The sequence below is a fragment of the Manis pentadactyla genome, chromosome X (assembly GCF_030020395.1).
Source record: "Manis pentadactyla isolate mManPen7 chromosome X, mManPen7.hap1, whole genome shotgun sequence".
In the NCBI taxonomy this organism is placed as follows: domain Eukaryota; kingdom Metazoa; phylum Chordata; class Mammalia; order Pholidota; family Manidae; genus Manis; species Manis pentadactyla.
In genome coordinates this window covers 87,193,216-87,211,078 of record NC_080038.1, presented here as the reverse complement: position 1 = coordinate 87,211,078, position 17,863 = coordinate 87,193,216, and the positions used below count along the sequence as shown (strand labels likewise).

The 17,863-nt window shown below is 37.9% G+C and overlaps 1 protein-coding gene across 3 annotated transcripts in view; it reads right to left on the bottom strand.

Moving 5' to 3' along the window:
• Positions 1 to 17,863, bottom strand: part of PCDH11X (protocadherin 11 X-linked) — an 821,697-nt gene that overhangs the window by 365,343 nt on the left and 438,491 nt on the right. The gene's annotated exons all lie outside the window — the stretch shown is intronic.

The following is a 17,863-nucleotide window of genomic DNA, read 5'->3' as shown; positions in this document are numbered from 1 at the left end:
TTCTAGAAAAGGGGCAAAGGCTTTCCCAATTTAGACACTAATTGCAACAATATTTTAATTATCTGGATCGTCTTGGCTCATTGACGGCATCCTTAAACTTTAGATCTAAAGTTACTGTATTATTCTATGAAAGTCAGTTTGTTAAAACCATGCCAGTACTGACACAGAACAGGACATTGAAACTATTATATGTTCATATAGATATAAATTTGTAGTGCCCTTTCATTTGGGAGACCTGATTTTTTTGAATCAGTGAACAGTAAAAAAGGAAATAAATATGTTGTTAAAAAATATGTAATAAAGGTGTAATTGAAACACCACTACTCTTGCATCAAAGACCCACAGTGACTTTCACTAGCTAAGACTCGAACATCCTTGAAATTCTTGTGGATAGTATAACTACTCTATGGATTAAGAAATATCCACAGTTTTAATGTGTGTCCTTCCTTACATTGGTTTCAAATAAATATGTCAAAATGAAATATTTTTCCTATCAGCTAAAATACCCCACCCCGTATATGTTGATTAGTTCCAATGTTTTGGATTAGCCTTACACAGTAAAGCACAGTACAGAATAGGGTGAAATTAAGTAAAATAGAAAAATTAAAATATCAGTAAGCAGGGGAAATACATACTACCATTAACTCATAGGTGTTTTAATTTTATAGTTAAGCAATAAAGTTTACTGTGATCTTGCATGACAAGTAAAGCACAGAGAAACATCTAAGTACTTACCCAGGCCAATGACATATTGTTCCAGTAGTTTGTTGGGATTTATACTATGAATCAATATCATATAGAGTGTGGCATATTACTTTTGAAATTATTAAATGAGAAGGAACTATGTGCTACTAGTTCTATGTATGACAAGAGAAAAAATAAATAATCAATGTGGTCATAGTTTATTATAATAGCATAATATTACCAAATATAAGGACGGAATCCACAGTATGAGTTATTACCTAAGAAAGTACAACTGAGTGAGGCACTAAATGGGGTTTAGAGTGCAGGGAATCAAAAGAAGCAATGGGTAGCAACAGGTGAGAAGTTGGCTTTGAACTACATTTTACTCCTGAACTATATGTAGGACATGCCTGAATGTCAGGATTAGCAAATTTTCTCCTAGTTGTGAGTCTCTAAACTACATTGTCAACCTTGGACTCCTTCTATGTATCTATATGGCTTGAAAAAAAGGTGATTGCATGTATGCACCTGTATATGCACATATGTAATTCCCCCAGAAACAACAAAAACATATGGATTGGCCAGTACAGTTGTGTGCACTAGCCTTTAGTCACCAGTAAGATCAATGTCCCATATTTCTAACAATTTCAGAAGGAACATTTAAATCTTTTACAAACACACAGCGTGTGCATTATCTTCCAGTTTGGGAGAACCTGTAAAGTTGCAGAGTGCGCCATCTAGTGTTCAGTGCGTTACATGACAATATACTCCTGTGCAGTGTTAGGACTGCACAGGGCTCTGATGGTGCAGTTGGTGTGAATCTCTTCCCTTTTCCTCTGCTGCCACTGGCCATTTTACTCCATTCTTCTGAAGAGAAATGAACCCAATGAGCATAGCCTTTATAATATTCACTGCCATAAATCTGTTCAATGTCATAGCTCATCTTAAACTAGAGAAACTTTGCATCAAAGACAGCTGATTCATGCAATAATAATGGCTGTAAAAAAATATATATATATGTATATGTATATATATATATATACATATATATAAGCGCACACACATATATATACACATATATATCATGGTCAAATAAAGGGTGACTTCTAAGTGTATTCATCTCTCTTTCCTTACAAAACTGACATTACAGGTGAAGCACTTTATGGACCTTTGTCTTCCCCAAATCTCCAAGGGCGGTCTATGATGGAAGTTATTCTACAGAGTCACATAGGATTGAAATGACACTTTTTTGTTCTCTCTACTGCAAGGATGTGCTCCAAATATTTTCCATGATGCTCCCAAGAGATTTGCACAGTAATACAGCATTGTGACTTAGGACTTCCCATGGCCAAGTGGCATCCTTGAAGAGGAGTGTACCTTACTAGCCTATGTCCATGAGAACTTAGAATTTAAAATTGACGTATGGCTAGCTCTCTTTTATTTTACATATATTTATTCATACATCAGATGATCCTTTTTGTACCTGTGAGAGTCTCATTCAACTAATTGTTAATGACTGAAGAACAGAAACCACATATTTAACTGTACCAGTATATCATTATATCTCTACACAGCTGCAAAGGGCAATACAGATATATTAAAGGCCCTACAGGCCGATGACAAATAATAATCTTCCTAGAACTTTTCCTTATGCCAGAATGGAATTTCTCCAGCTCACCCACATAGCCTCTTACTGACATTTTTATTGCTGATATTAAAATTGTTTGAAATAAAGAAAAAAAAAGGAATGGAAATTTTCAAAGCATCTTCTTTCCTTCCTCCAAGATAATGTGCTTTTTTTTCTTCATCTATAGAATAGCAAATATTATACACAAGAATTGCACTTTAAAAAAATGACCAGGAGGAGCCAAGATGGCGGCGTGAGTAGGGCAGCGGAAATCTCCCAAAACCACATATATTTTTGAAAATACAACAAATGCAGCTATTCCAAAAAGAGAGACCAGAGGATACAGGACAACAGCCAGGCTACATCGACTTCTGCGAGAACTCAGTGCCTCATGAAGGGGGGAAGTTACAAGCAGTAACCTGGCAGGACCCGAGCGCTCCCCTCACCCCAGCCCATGGGCGGGAGGAAAGGAGTTGGAGTGGGGAGTGAGTGGGAGCCCAGGACTGCTAAATACTCAGCCCTAGTCATCCGCACCAGGAGTGCAGAAACACAGTGCATGGTGTGCTGGATATTAGGGAAATGGAACAGTAAAATCTGCAAGCAGATCCCTGCAGCCAGCGCCCCTGGGACAAAAGAAAAGCGAGTGCTTTTTGAAAGTCTTCAAGGGACAAGGGCTTCACAGCTGGACAGAATCATTCTGGCACATTTGGCCCAGCAGCTGGGAATCCCATGAAATTTCGGGCACCTTAACCCCCTGGGTGGCAGCGCAGCTCTGAAGCCCCTCATGGTGATAAACAGCCTGCCGTTCATTCCCCCTCCCACTCAGCCCCGGCAGAGCAGCCTGGGAGCAGCGATGCACACAGCAGTTGCCCAGAGCCTCCTCCCTAGCTGCCTGGGTCAGACTCAAAGGCCCCCCCAGCATGCGGCAGCCCAGCAGAGACAGAGGAAGCCAGGACAGGGCACGAGGGGTCGCCGTTCTAGCAGGAGAGCACACCCGGTGCAACTGCGTCTCCCCATGGGGCTCTGTGCTGCCCTGAAGGCTGCACCATGCATGGCAGTTCAGGAAATAAAACCAGAAGCTGCTCCCCATGTACGGGATGTGGTTCTCCCAGCTGACACATGCGCCAACTGCCTACAAGTACCTCTATTGCCATGAAAAGGCAGAATAATTTGATCCAGTCCAGAATTACACAGACAACCCCTGAGAGTGAGCCTGGGGAGATAGATTTAACCAATCTTCCTGAAAAAGAATACAAAATAAAGGTCATAACCATGCTGATGGACCAGCAGCGAAATATGCAAGAGCTAAAGGATCAAGTTAGGAGGGAGAATACAGAAATTAAACAATCTCTGGAAGGACTTAAGAGCAGACTGGATGAGGTGCAAGAGGCTATTAATGCAATAGAGATCAGAAAACAGAAACACAGAGAAGTGGAGGCAGAGAGAGATAAAAGGATCTTCAGGAATGAAAGAATATTAAGAGAACTGTGTGACCAAATCAAGTGGAACAATATTCGCATTATAGGGGTACCAGAAGAAGAAGAAGAGAGAAAAAGGGATAGAAAGTGTCATTGAAGAAATAATTGCTGAAAACTTCCCCAAACTGGGGGAGAAAATAGTCTCTCAGACCATGGAAGACCACAGATCTCCCAACACAAGGGACTCAAGGAAGACAACAAGACATATAGTAATTAAAATGACAAAGATCAAGGACAAGGACAGAGTATTAAAGGCAGCCTAAGAGAGATAAAAGGTCACCTACGAAGGAAAGCCCATCAGGCTATCATCAGACTTCTCAAAAGAAAGCTTACAGGCCAGAAGAGAATAGCATCATATATTTAATGCAATGAAACAGAAGGGCTTGAACCAAGAACACTGTATCCAGCAGTATTATCATTTAAATATGAAGGAGGGATTAAACAATTCCCTGTCAAGCTAAATTGAGGGAATTTGCCTCCCACAAACCACCTCTACAGGATGTTTTAAAGGGACTGCTCTAGAAGGAAGCACTCCTAAGGCTAAACAGATGTCAACAGAGAAAATAAAATCACACAAAAGAAAGCAGATCAACCAAATATTAACTAAAGGCAAAAAATAAAATCAACTACTCACAAAAGAAGTCAAAGAAAACACAAAAGAGTACAGATTAACACACCCAACATATAAAGAAAGGAGGAGGAGGGATAAGAAGGGAGAGAAATAAAGAATCATCAGACTGTGTTCATAATAGCTTAATAAGTGAGTTAAGATAGATGGATAGATAGTAAAGAAGCTAACCTTGAACCTCTGGTAACCCCGAATCTAAAGCCTGCAATGGCAATAAGTACATATATTTCAATAATCACCCTAAATGTAAATGGACTGGATGCACCAATCAAAAGACACAGAGTAATAGAGTGCATAAAAAAGCAAGAGCCATCTATATGCTGCTTACAAGAGACCCACCTCAAACTAAAGATATTCACAGACTAAAAGTCAAGGGATGGATAAAGATATTTCATGCAAACAATAGGGATAAAAAAGCAGGTGTTGCAGTACTTGCATCACACAAAATAGACTCCAAAACAAAGAAAGTAACAAGAGATAAAGGACATTACGTAATGATAGAGGAGTCAGTCCAACAAGAGGACATAACCATTATAAACATATATGCACCCAATACAGGAGCACCAACATATGTGAAACAAACACTAACAGAATTAAAGGAGGAAGTAGAATGCAATGCATTCATTTTAGGAGACTTCAACACACCACTCACTCCAAAGGACAGATACACCAGACAGAAAATAAGTAAGGACACAGAGGCACTGAACAACACACTAGACCACATGGACCTAATAGACATCTACAGAACTCTACACCCAAAAGCAGCAGGATACACATTCTTCTCAAGTGCCCTTGGAACATTTTGCAGAATAGACCACATACTAGGCCACAAAAAGAGCCTCAGTAAATTCAAAAAGACTGAAATTCTACCAACCAACTTCTCAGACCACAAAGGGATAAAAATAGAAATAAATTGTAAAAGAAAACAAAAAGGCTCACAAACACATGGAAGCTTAACAACATACTCCTAAATAATCAATGGATCAATGACCAAATTAAAATAAAGATCAAGCAATATATGGAGACAAATGACAACAAAAGCACAAAGCCCCAACTTCTGTGGGACGCAGTGAAGGCAGGTCTAAGAGGAAAGTATATATCAATCCAGGCCTATTTAAAGGAAGAACAATTGCAAATGAATAGTCTAAAGTCACAATTATTGAAATTGGAAAAAGAAGAACAAATGAGGACCCAAGTCAGCAGAAGGAGGGACATACTAAAGTTTAGAGAAGAAATAAATAAAACTAAGAATAATAAACCAAAAGAAAAAAATCAATGAAACCAAGAGCTGGTTCTTTGAGAAAATAAACAAAATAGATAAGCCCCTAGCCAAACTTATTAAGACAAAAAGAGAATCTATACACATCAACAGAATCAGAAATGAGAAAGGAAACATCACAACGGACCCCACAGAAATACAAACAATCATTAGAGAATACTATGAGAGTCTATATGCTAAGAAGCTGGAAAACCTAGAAAAAATGGACAACTTCCTAGAAAAATACAACCATCCAAGACTGACCAAGGAAGAAACAGAAAATCTAAACAGTCCAATTACCAGCAATGAAATTGAATCAGTAATCAAAAACCTATCCAAGAATAAAACCCCTGGGCCAGATGGATTTGCCACTGAATTTTATCAGACATACAGAGAAGACATAATATCCATTCTCCTTAAAGTTTACCAAAAAATAGAAGAGGAGGGAACACTTCCAAACTCATTCTATGAAGCCAGTAGCACTCTAATACCAAAACCAGGCAAGGACCCCACAAAAAAAGAAAACTACAGACCAATATCACTAATGAATGTAGATGTAAAACTACTCAATAAAATATTAGCAAAGCAAATTCAAAAATACTCCAAGAGGATCATACAGCATGATCAATAGGATTCATCTCAGGGATGCAAGGATGGTACAACATTCAAAAATCCATCAACTTCATCCACCACATCAACAGAAAGGACAAAAACCACATGATCATCTCCATAGATGCTGAAAAAGCATTCGACAAAATTTAACATCCATACATGATAAAAACTCTCAACAAAATGGGCACAGAGGGCAAGTATCTCAACATAATAAAGGCCATATATGACAGACCAACAGCCAACATCATACTTAACAGTGAGAAGCTGAAAGCTTTTCCTCTAAGATAAGTGACAAGACAGGGATGCCCACTCTCCCCACTGTTATTCAACATAGTGCTGGAGATCCTAGCCACGGCAATTAGACAAAACAAAGAAATACAAGGAATCCAGATTGGTAAAGAAGAAGTTAAACTGTCACTATTTGCAGATGACATGATATTGTACATAAAAAACCCTAAACACTCCACTCCAAAACTACTAGAACTAATATCGGAATTCAGCAAAGTTTCAGAAAACAAAATTAACACACAGAAATCTGTTGCTTTCCTATACACAGATGATGAACTAGCAGAAGAAGAAATCAGGAAAACAATTCCATTCACAATTGCATCAAAAAGAATAAAATACCTAGGAATAAACCTAACCAAGAAAGTGAAAGACCTATACCCTGAAAACTACAAGACACTCTTAAGAGAAATTAAAGAGGAGACAAACAAATGGAAACTCATCCCATGCTCTTGGCTACGAAGAATTAATATTGTCAAAATGGCCATCCTGCCTAAAGAATCTACAAATTCAATGCAATCCCTATCAAAATACCAAAAGCATTCTTCAATGAACTGGCATAAATAGTTCTAAATTTCATATGGAACCACCAACGACCCTGAATAGCTAAGGCAATCCTGAGAAGGAAGAATAAAGTGGGGGGATCACACTTCCCAACTTCAAGCTCTACTACAAACCACAGTAGTCAAGACAATTTGGTGCTGGCACAAGAACAGACCCACAGACCAGTGGAACAGGATAGAGAGTCCAGGTATTAACCCAAACATATATGGTCAATTAATATATGATGAAGGAGCCATGGACATACAGTGGGGAAATGACAGCCTCTTCAACACCTGGTGTTGGCAAAACTGGGCAGCTATATATAAGAGAATGAAACTGGATCATTGTCTAACCCTATATACAAAAGTAAATTCGAAATGGATCAAAGACCTGAATGTAAGTCATGAAACCATAAAACTCTTAGGAAAAAACATAGGCAAAAATCTCTTGGATATAAAAATGAGTGAACTCTTCATGGACATACTCCCTGGGCAAGGGAAAATGAAGTAAAAATGAACAAGTGGGACTATATCAAGCTGAAAATCTTCTGTACAGCAAAGGACACCACCAATAGAACAAAAAGGTATGCTACAGTATGGGAGAATATATTCATAGATGACAGATCCGATAAAGGGTTGACATCCAAAATATAAAGAGCTCATGCACCTGAACAAACAAAAAGCAAATAATCCAAAAAAAAAATGGTCAGAGGAGCTAAACAGACAGTTCTCCAAAGAAGAAATTCAAATGGCCAACAGACACATGAAAAGATGCTCCACATCACTAGTCATCAGAGAAATACAAATTAAAACCACAATGAGATATCACCTCATACCAGTAAGGATTGCTACCATCCAAAAGACAAACAACAACAAATGTTGGCAAGGTTGTGGAGAAAGAGGAACCCTCCTACACTGCTGGTGGGAATGTAAATTAGTTCAACCATTGTGGAAGGCAGTATGGAGGTTCCTCAAAAAACTCAAAATAGAAATACCATTTGACCCAGGATTCCCACTTCTAGGAATTTACCTGATGAATGCAGCAGCCCAGTTTGAAAAAGACAGATGCACCCCTATGTTTATCGCAGCACTATTCACAATAGCCAAGAAATGGAAGCAACCTAAGTGTCCATCAGTAGATGAATGAATAAAGAAATTGTGGTATGCATACAGAATGGAATATTATTCAGCCATAAGAAGAAAACAGATCCTACCAATTGCAACAATATGGATGGTGCTAGAAGGTATTATGCTTAGTGAAATAAGCCAGGCAGAGAAAGACAAGTACCAAATTATTTCACTCATATGTGGAGTATAAGAACAAAGACAAAAGTGAAGGAACAAAAAAGCAGGAGATTCACAGAACCCAAGAATGGACTAACAGTTACCAAAGGGAAAGGGACTGGGGAGGTTGGGTGGGAAGGGAGGGATAAGAGGGAGGGAAAAAAAGAAAGGGGACATTATGATTAGCATGTATAATGTGGGGGGGCACAGGGAGGGCTGTGCCACACAGAGAAGACAAGTAATGATTCTACAGCATCTTACTATGCTGATGGACAGTGACTGTAATGGGTTTTGTTTGCGGGACTTGGTGATGGGGGGAGTCTAGTAAACATAATGTTCCTCATGTAATTGTAGAGTAATGATACCAAAATTAAAAAAGAATGACCAAGTTCTTCCCGACTAGCTTCTTTTTCAGTTAGTAAACAATGAAGAAGAGCTTACCTCTAGTTCATTTCTGGTTCCTCAAAGTGGGCACATATTGGAAAACGAGCTGAAAAAACAAAATGCACTTCTCTGCTAGGACACACTTAATGAAGAGAATTAGAGCCACCTTCCGTACCTCTAGACAATACTCTGTAGTTGTGGCAGAATGAAAATTAGAAGTCCCTGAAACAGTGACTAATGTACTTCATGGCCTTTCTGCACAGCCATATTCTCTTGTGGTAAGATTAGCAATGACTAATCAAATTCAAACATCCCTGCAATGTATGGCTTCTCTGGAGTATTTGCAATATATTTCCTTCTGTGGAACAGTAGCAGAACATTTGTCAACAGTTCTTGCAAGGTGTATAACAACTTCTTCCTATTGTCTCTTCAGCACTGAAAAGTAAAGGAACAAGTTTCCTGGATGCCAACTCAATTGGTCACTCTAGCAGTGTCCATGCTTGCCAAAACAAGAGGATTTCTGGGCACATAAACATGCTTGAATTCCAACACAAGAGATATATATCTTCATATACATAGATAGAAATCCTTGAGGACAAAACTGAGATATACAAAACAAAAATGGAAGAATAAGAGAACAACTTTTGTTCCAGGGTGTGGATAAAGTGAAGGTTCCTATGGCCAGGATTCTCACCTGGCCCTGCGTGGCTGGCTCACTACACACATGTGGGCAATATGTTGTTATTGACTCTATATAAAAAGCCCTGCCCAGTGCTCTGGGTGACACAGTGACATAGCTGCAAGACTGCGGGAGAGCAGAGTGGAGGCTGGAGTGGTGGCAGAGCCGAGGACAAAGACTGAGATGGCTGTACAAGTACAGAGGCCCAGAGGATGGCTGTGTGGGCCGAGAGGCCCAGAGGCAGAGACTGGCTTGCTAAATGCAGACTTGCTCTGAGTGAATGGGATTTTAGTGACTTACCTGCCACCATGGAAATAAAGTTGGGTATAACCCTTTCACCCCTAGAACATTCTACTATTATTTCTTTGGTCACACTGAATCCATAGTGAACTTGTGCAGGGCTGAAACCCATTGGCAAGACACAGGGGAACTGGAAGTACACATATTCAAACTGTCTTATGGTTATGTTTTTATCTGTTGTTCTAAGTATAAGAAAAAGAAAAGAGCTCCTGTTTTCTGCCCCTGGATATTCTTTTAAAACAATCTTCCTTATTCTTAAAAATGGTTTTCAAATATTTTAACATAAATATATTTCACAATATGACCAGGACTTTTTCCATACAAAGATGGGATATTTTCTAAGATGATCCAAATTTCTTGTGATTGCCCTCCATTGGCTCTAATTACCCAGTGTAATTCACACTACATTAGGATGAAGCAATAAAGATCAACATTTCTGGGTTTTTAGACTTGGAAATGGGTTCAATGCATTTTTTATAAGGTATTATGACTGTATCTAACAGGGCATTTGTTTTTTAGAAGTAATTTCTCAGGATAGCCAGAAAAGTCTTTTTCAATAAAGTGAAATTGTAACCAAAATCACATGATTTCACTCACTCACTGTATCAGGGCCTATGCTGCATAGTAATTAAGGTCATGTTCTCAGAAATAAATAAGCTTACTTACAACTTATGTTCTTTTTTGATTTCAATTCATCCAGAATAAATATTGAAATCTTATTTTAGACATGTCAGTGGCCTGAATGGCTAATGACTTAGTGTGAAATTGGAGAAGTTATGATATAATTACACCCAGGAAAAACTCGTGTCAACCCTGCCACTCCTTTGATATTAGCTAACAATTTATTTCAGGTGCTGTCATGAAAGTTTTGAGTCTAGAGTTTTCTCCTCTCTAGGCTGTTAATGCATTCTGACATTATTAATGGCTCCCTTATGGAATCACACACAGTAAGCTGAAAGAACAACTCTCCAGGCGTTAGTATTTATATTTCAGAATCACTTAGCAGGGAAGAAAACAAATTTAAACTCTTCTGTACCTAGCAGTCCCACTACTCAGTCATCTTGGGGAATTGTCCGAGAAAAAAAATGAGACCTTTGTGGAATGAGGGGAGACCTGGTGGCTACTGCATGTTCTCTTTATAATCCGATTGCTACTCCCACACCCACAAAGGCCATTTTTGTTTCCCCTTCTATGACTTGGCTCATGCTGTTGACAATTCCCCCAATTTTTGTCCCAATAGAATATTCTCCCTTTTATTATCCTTCTATCCAAATTGTACTCATCTCTCAAAGCCCAGTTCAAATCTCATGTTTTCTAACACGCCTTTACTCGTTACTACAACACACACCTGTTCCACCTCTTTCAGTACCTGCAATCTGAAAGCAGAATTCAGTATTTAATTAAAGCTGATTTGTCATTTTTAATGTGATGCTTATCTCCTTAGCCAAGGCATAGGTTTATTGGAAGAAAGAAGTTGCCTTTGAATATTTATACAATGCACACCTGAAAATCTGATTAATTGCTTTGGTTTAGATGTCTCTAAGGATTGATAAAATCTCACATAGTGAAGGATTTAATCACAACTTTTCAGTGAAAACAAACAAAAGCTATTGCTAGTCCCTGAAGATAAATAGTACAAAACAGCCCAGCTAATGACCCTTTTAGATGTTAAAAAAAAAAAAAAAATTGAGGAATAATAACACTGCTCTTTTAGAGCTTCAAGTATGTCCTAGCACTGGCCCAATTGCTTTATATGCATTGTTGAATTGAATCCTTCCAACAACCCTGTGCAACAAGTACGGTATTATCACCTCCATGTTACTGATGAGAAAACTTGAATCTTAGGGAAATGAACTAGTTTGTTCACTGCTGTGTAGTTAGTAAGAACTAAACTAGAATTCAAATTGGGAGTATGCCTGCTTACAAAGCCTATGTTTTTAAAGCCCTCAGCATCTTTTACTTCCTCCTCAAAGTAGAACTGAATTCACTGGAGAGGGAGCAAACGCAGAATTCTTGCTTTCAATTTGAAAATAGAATTACATGGGCAGACCTTAAAGATACCCCATGGTCTCCTCGCTTCAGTCCCGGTTTTTCTTTTGGCAGTTCAAAATCATTCTCTGAAACTCCCAATTGAATATGACTTAAACCATTACCTTCTCATTAAGAAACTGAGGGAAGTCCTCTCTGCTAAATTCTTGTTTCATACTTCAAATAACCTTCAAAGTTACTTGATCTGAGGCTTACTTAGGATACACAAGCTTAGCTGACTGTACCGAGGCTGCTGAAGCCTCAAAGAAAAAAAGATCCTCAGATTTCTTAGAAATTGCTTAAGATGCCAAAGGACTGAATAGCAGTGTTGATTACACATGTTCCCAAACATGATCTAGATAGAAAAGGTTTGAATTCCTGTTAGAATTCTTAGATTCTGTGTCTACTTCTGTTATTTTTGTATTGTCACTTGAAGCTCTGTGCCTGTAGCAGTAAAATGTAAGTTAATCTTTTTATCTGTTAAAAACCTTGATCTCAGCAAAAAATAAAGGTAGAAGAGGTCCTTGAAGAGGAAAGTCTATCCTTAGTACTTCCCATTAGAATGACACAAATTACTTCTCCAGTTACTGTTATCTTCTGAATATATTCGTTATTTCATCTATCATTGTACTCTGTTGATTCATATCTCATGGCCTCTTCTTTAAAAACCAGTTTAATCTCAAGATTTTTAGATTAAGTGCATATTATTTAAATTCTGTTTGCACAAATGAAATCGTAGTATCTCTAAATTACCTTAAATCTAATGCATACCACTTAACAAGCTTCTTTACCCCTTCTACAGCATGAGTCATATGAGAATTTAACGATAGGTATAAGAAGGAGTACCAGAGGTGATTGAACATGTTGCCTGTAACATGCCCACGTAATATTATAAGACTAGTACTGCTAGATAGTAACAGTATATCAAATAAATAATGAGTATTTAATTTTCTTATATATTGCCTTAACCCCCAAAACTTAAGTATCCATTCTCTCTACCCTCCCAGGATTTGAAACATTCCCTAAGTGTATGTTAAAGAACATGGGAAGTAGCATTAATTTCTTTGAGGTCACTAGATCATTCAATTAATCAATATACACTTATTGTTTGAGTATGTCAGGGTCACAAAAAACACTAGGCTAGATTTTTCAACACAAATTTCAGTGTCCAGCTAACCAGCAGACACCAGAAAATAAAAATCTGGATCACTATGTTTTGGTTGCAAGTTTGTAATGCCTCATTCTCCTAAAAACAGAACACTGAAACGGGAAGATAAATGAATTGATAATCTTTCAGTAGCAGGTGTAACATAGCTTTTTGTATCTCTTTCAATTTCTGTTGTAGTTTATTATGGTATAACTTTTACTGTCTTGCTATAACTGCTTATTTATATGCTTCACTTTCAAGGACATGGTATTTTTGATAAAATATATACATCTACTTTTGACAGAACAATGGTCACTATGTTCATTGTTAAATGGATATGCTTGTTTTGTTTTCTAAGTAGTAATATTCAGTAGAATTTTTCTGCAGGCTGCTCCTCTAGTTTAATAATGTCTACACTATAGCAGCTATGAAAGGATAAAATGAATTTGAAGCTCTCATGGACTCAGTCATTAAAATCCCAAACACTTATACATTAGTTTTCCTCCCCAAGGAATACAGCAACTCAGAAATTCAACAATTTGAATTATAGATTTGATATTTTAGCAGACCACAGTACTACTATTTAGGTTTAATTGATATTTTTTCTTAAAAATATGGTGGGTGACCTTTAAATAATGTTCAGGAGGATATAAAATGGACTAAACAACTACAAGGAGATTTTTATTTCCATGAAAAAAAGACACAGGTTTATTTGTGGAAAATGAAAAAAAACAAATAACATATGCCAGGAAACTCAAAAGCATTATGATTATTAGGCATAACCAGGAGTGTTATTACATTATCTCAGAGGATATATTTCTTGTAAGGCTGGAGGCATCAGGGGAAGGGGTGAGCCTGATGGACAAGCTCAGGCCTCACCAAATGAGGCAAAGAGACCAACAGGTTCTGGTCTGACAACAAACATTCCAGAGCCTGATCAGATAACCCTCCCAACTAGAGCCCTTCCCCCAAGCTAAAAGATTAGTGGTAACTTTCCAGTACCTGGCTAAAGGCCAATGAGAGACCCCCATGTACCCTAGATGAGCCAATCCTGGTGCCACTGTACACCTTTGTTCTCCCTCCCCCTACCTTCTTTAAAAACTTGCTGCCTGCCCTGCTGGGTGTGACTTCCCCAGCCTGTGTTTCAGACCATGGAACATCACCCGGGGATTGCATTCGAATAAACTGCCTGGCCCTTTGTTGCCTCTCTTTGCCTGCTTATTTTGGTTGGAATTTATTGGAATTTATCTTACATTTCTAAACAGAAAGTAAATTTGGGTGAATACAAATGACTGTAATTTATTGAAATGTGCATCAAATTTATAGATCTTGACATACTATGCAACGCCAGGGAAAAAAATCCAGAAAGAGGAGTTAAAACTAGCATGTTTCATAGGACTAAGGCTGGGATCAGGTTTTACGATTGGCAATGAAATAAAAGAAGAAGAGGAAAGCTGAGGAAAAGCCCAGGAGTAAAATTCAAATTCAGGAGTTCTAAGTGCACGCCTTGGAAGGAAGTTGATATTATATGTGGGTCAATGTGCATGACAGAGAGGACAATAATATATACAGTCACTTGCAAACTTGCTGATGCTCAGAATGTATTCTTTTTCTATACATTATTAAAATAAAATGATTCCTAAACTATATTCACATTGTACATTAGCTGGGGGCATTCCCTTGCCTGCTTCAAAATTTCTTCAAAGGATTAAATTTAAAAAATCAAAAAACAAAAAACAAAAATGGGCCACTTGAGTGCTTACCTGTTTTGCCTTCTTTATATCTGAAACTTTTTATGTTTTTCCATGCAAAAAGCTCAGAATCAAAATATTGCAAAGGACACTAGGGGTTTGTGTGCATGTGTGCACCTATGTGTGTGTAACCATTCCCAAAGTTTAGAGTTCTGAATTTGGGGTTGAACTAACCTTTCAGCACCTGACAATCAAGAATGGATTTTGATCTTTAATCTGTTTCTCTCATGTACTTGTTTCCCAAAATGGAAGTTCTCAAGGTCATTCAGTTCAACCTAAAATTGGTCCAGTTCAATTAAAAATTTTTTTAACTCTGTTAAACAGGGCATGCTATCTTTAGGGAGAGAAAAAAGTTGTAGAAAGGAACTTTACGTAAAATCAGAGGTCTGGTTTCCAGATTAGCTGCTTAGTACCTGTGTGAGTTTGGGAAATAATAATTATTACTGCTGATTGAGGGTCTGCTGAATACAAAGCACTGTGATTTTTTTTATAAATGTTTATAAATAATATAATTGATCCTAACCCCACTTTCACCACTCTAATCTCTGAATTCCAGCTTTAATCCCACCACGAATCAGAAATCCTTCCTGATTTCCACTCCCAGTCAAATGCAATCACTTCTTTTCACATGATCATAGTATGTTACTTACCCAAACATTTAGTACCTATCTGTTTTTATCTACTTTTATAATTGGTGGTGGGCACATGTTTTTCTTACTGGATTGTGAGTTACTAGAAGACAGGGCTTGCATTTTTTTCTTTTTTCTTTTCTATGATTATATTTCCAATATTTGCCTCAGGACTTAGCACAAACTAAACACTCAATAAATGCTTTTTTTGAATTATTGTGTTAAGTGACAATAAAGCCAGAAAGAAATAGTACAAACAGCTTACTCTGGAAAATATTAGAACAAGCACAGACAGTGGGACATATGGTGCAAATAATTTATTTACCTTCATTTAGAGCAAAATGCATTTTGTGCAGGTGTAAATTATATTGCCTCAGAAGAGCTAACTCAGAAAGATGTTTTTTATTAGAATATTAAAAGAAAAAATTTGCTTTTGACATGTTGTAAAATTCCCTTTCAAACTAACAACAGAGCTGTTAAAAGCTGTGGTAATAGAAAAAAATATCAACAAAAGCCCAATACAGTTGTGTGCCACTTAACAACAATGCCAAGCACTCGGAGGTAAGGGTGGAAGAAGAAGGAGGGCAATTATGTTGGTGGAAAGCACCCACACAATCTTCAAAATACACCCCGTTTGCCAAGACATAACCGTTTTAGACAGAGCTGAGGTAAATGATGCCTAGGGTACATGTTCTTGTTAGGCTGGAGAAAGGAAAAACAAGGGCATGCAAACAGAACAGAGAGATGCCATAGGGGGAGAACAGACCAGACCCCAAAGTCCGTGCCGTATATGGAAAGGGGACAGCTCTCCCTGAATTCCATCCTGATATGCCAACTAAGACCTGGATGTCAACCTCCTCCCTCTTGGAAGGAAAAAAGTTTCTAGTTGACTATTATGTCACCTTTAGCCAATCATACCTCTCAACACTCCCTAGGATAGCTTGCCCAGTCCTCCCCCTCCTAATCCCTTATAAGCACCCCACCTCCCTAACCAGGTGTGACTTCTCTGGCCTGTGACAAGAAGGCCACAGAACCTCACCTGGGGGTATTCAAATAAATTACCTGGCCCTTTGTTGCCTCTCTTTGCCTGCTTATTCCGGCTAGAATTTATCTTACAGTTCTGTGATTAAGTATGACTTTCAAAGGGTTGCTGCAGTTCTTGTTCATTCAATTATTTTGTAAAAGTGCATGTGTTAGACACTTTCAAGGATCAAAAAAGTGTGCAATATTTTTAATCATCCTTCTCCTGTGCACATGAACATTCTCTCTTACCGTGTCCTTAAGTATCAAGACGACAGGCTATGCTGGTTAAGTGACTCCGGTGTTGCCTTCAAGAAGCATAAGCCTAAATAAGAATCACAGCCTCAAAGAAGTCATCACAGATGTGTGACTGAATAGTCATCTTGCCTTAAGCCTCAACATACCTTAATCAGATGCTTCTTCAGGATGTCCTGTGGTCAGTGTGGGGAGGAAGCTGAGGGCTGAAAGGCAGGGGTACTGCTGTTCTCATTCCCTGCATCAGAATACTTGAGATACTCCATTACTGTAACCAATTTTGTCTACACACAAAGGACACCTTAAACTTATACAATGTTTTAGGTCAGTTACATTTCAACAAAGATGAAAAGACAGGAAAATTGCCCAAGAGGTCCTTAGAGTTATCTCTCATGGTGCATTACAGAGGCAAGCCAGATCACTAAACCTCCTCTCTCTGTACCTTTAATAACTGTGCATAGCAAGCAGTTTCCCATTTTTGTAAATACACAAAACATAAAAGTAGCTCACATATTAACAGATACTTCAGAAATAGCCAACCCTCAAAATTCTTTTATAGAGTATTCTAAGAGATCACTTGATAGTCTTGGGCAAATTAGTTATAGTTGATTTTTTAAATGTATCTTTAATTAGTATGTCAATTATTGAGGGCTCCAAGCAGCACAGTTTTTGATCATGTTTCAGATTTAGCCTCACGTATCAAGAGCATTGACAGAATTCTGAAGAGCAGCAGTGATGACAGATGGAAAATAAAACGGTCAGCTTTGCTTCTTGGGTCTTTTGTTCTATTAAATCCTACCATTTGACCCCTCACCAAAGTAGGTCAGAGTTTAATGAATTAGTTATTTTTAAGGCTACATAATCTTCCTCTTTAGAGACTTTAAAATAAAAATGGAAAACTCTCTGTGAATGACAGAGGTTTAAAGAGAGGGCAGCAGAGACTTTTTCTGAGAAAGAATGGATAAAGAAATGAATAAAACTGCATTAAATTCTTAAACACTGATTTGTGGCCTGGAGTTCAAGAAGTGAAACAGCATACACACACACACACACACACACACATACACACACACACACACACACATACATATATATGCATAAATTGATATATAATGTAATAAACATTTGTTGGATATTTACTATGTGCCAGACATTGCACTAAGTATTTTACATAGGTTGTGTATATAATCCACATCAATTTCTGATGAAAGAGATGTATTATTATTGTCATGACAAGTGATGAAAATAAAAGTCAGAGCTATTAAATAATTT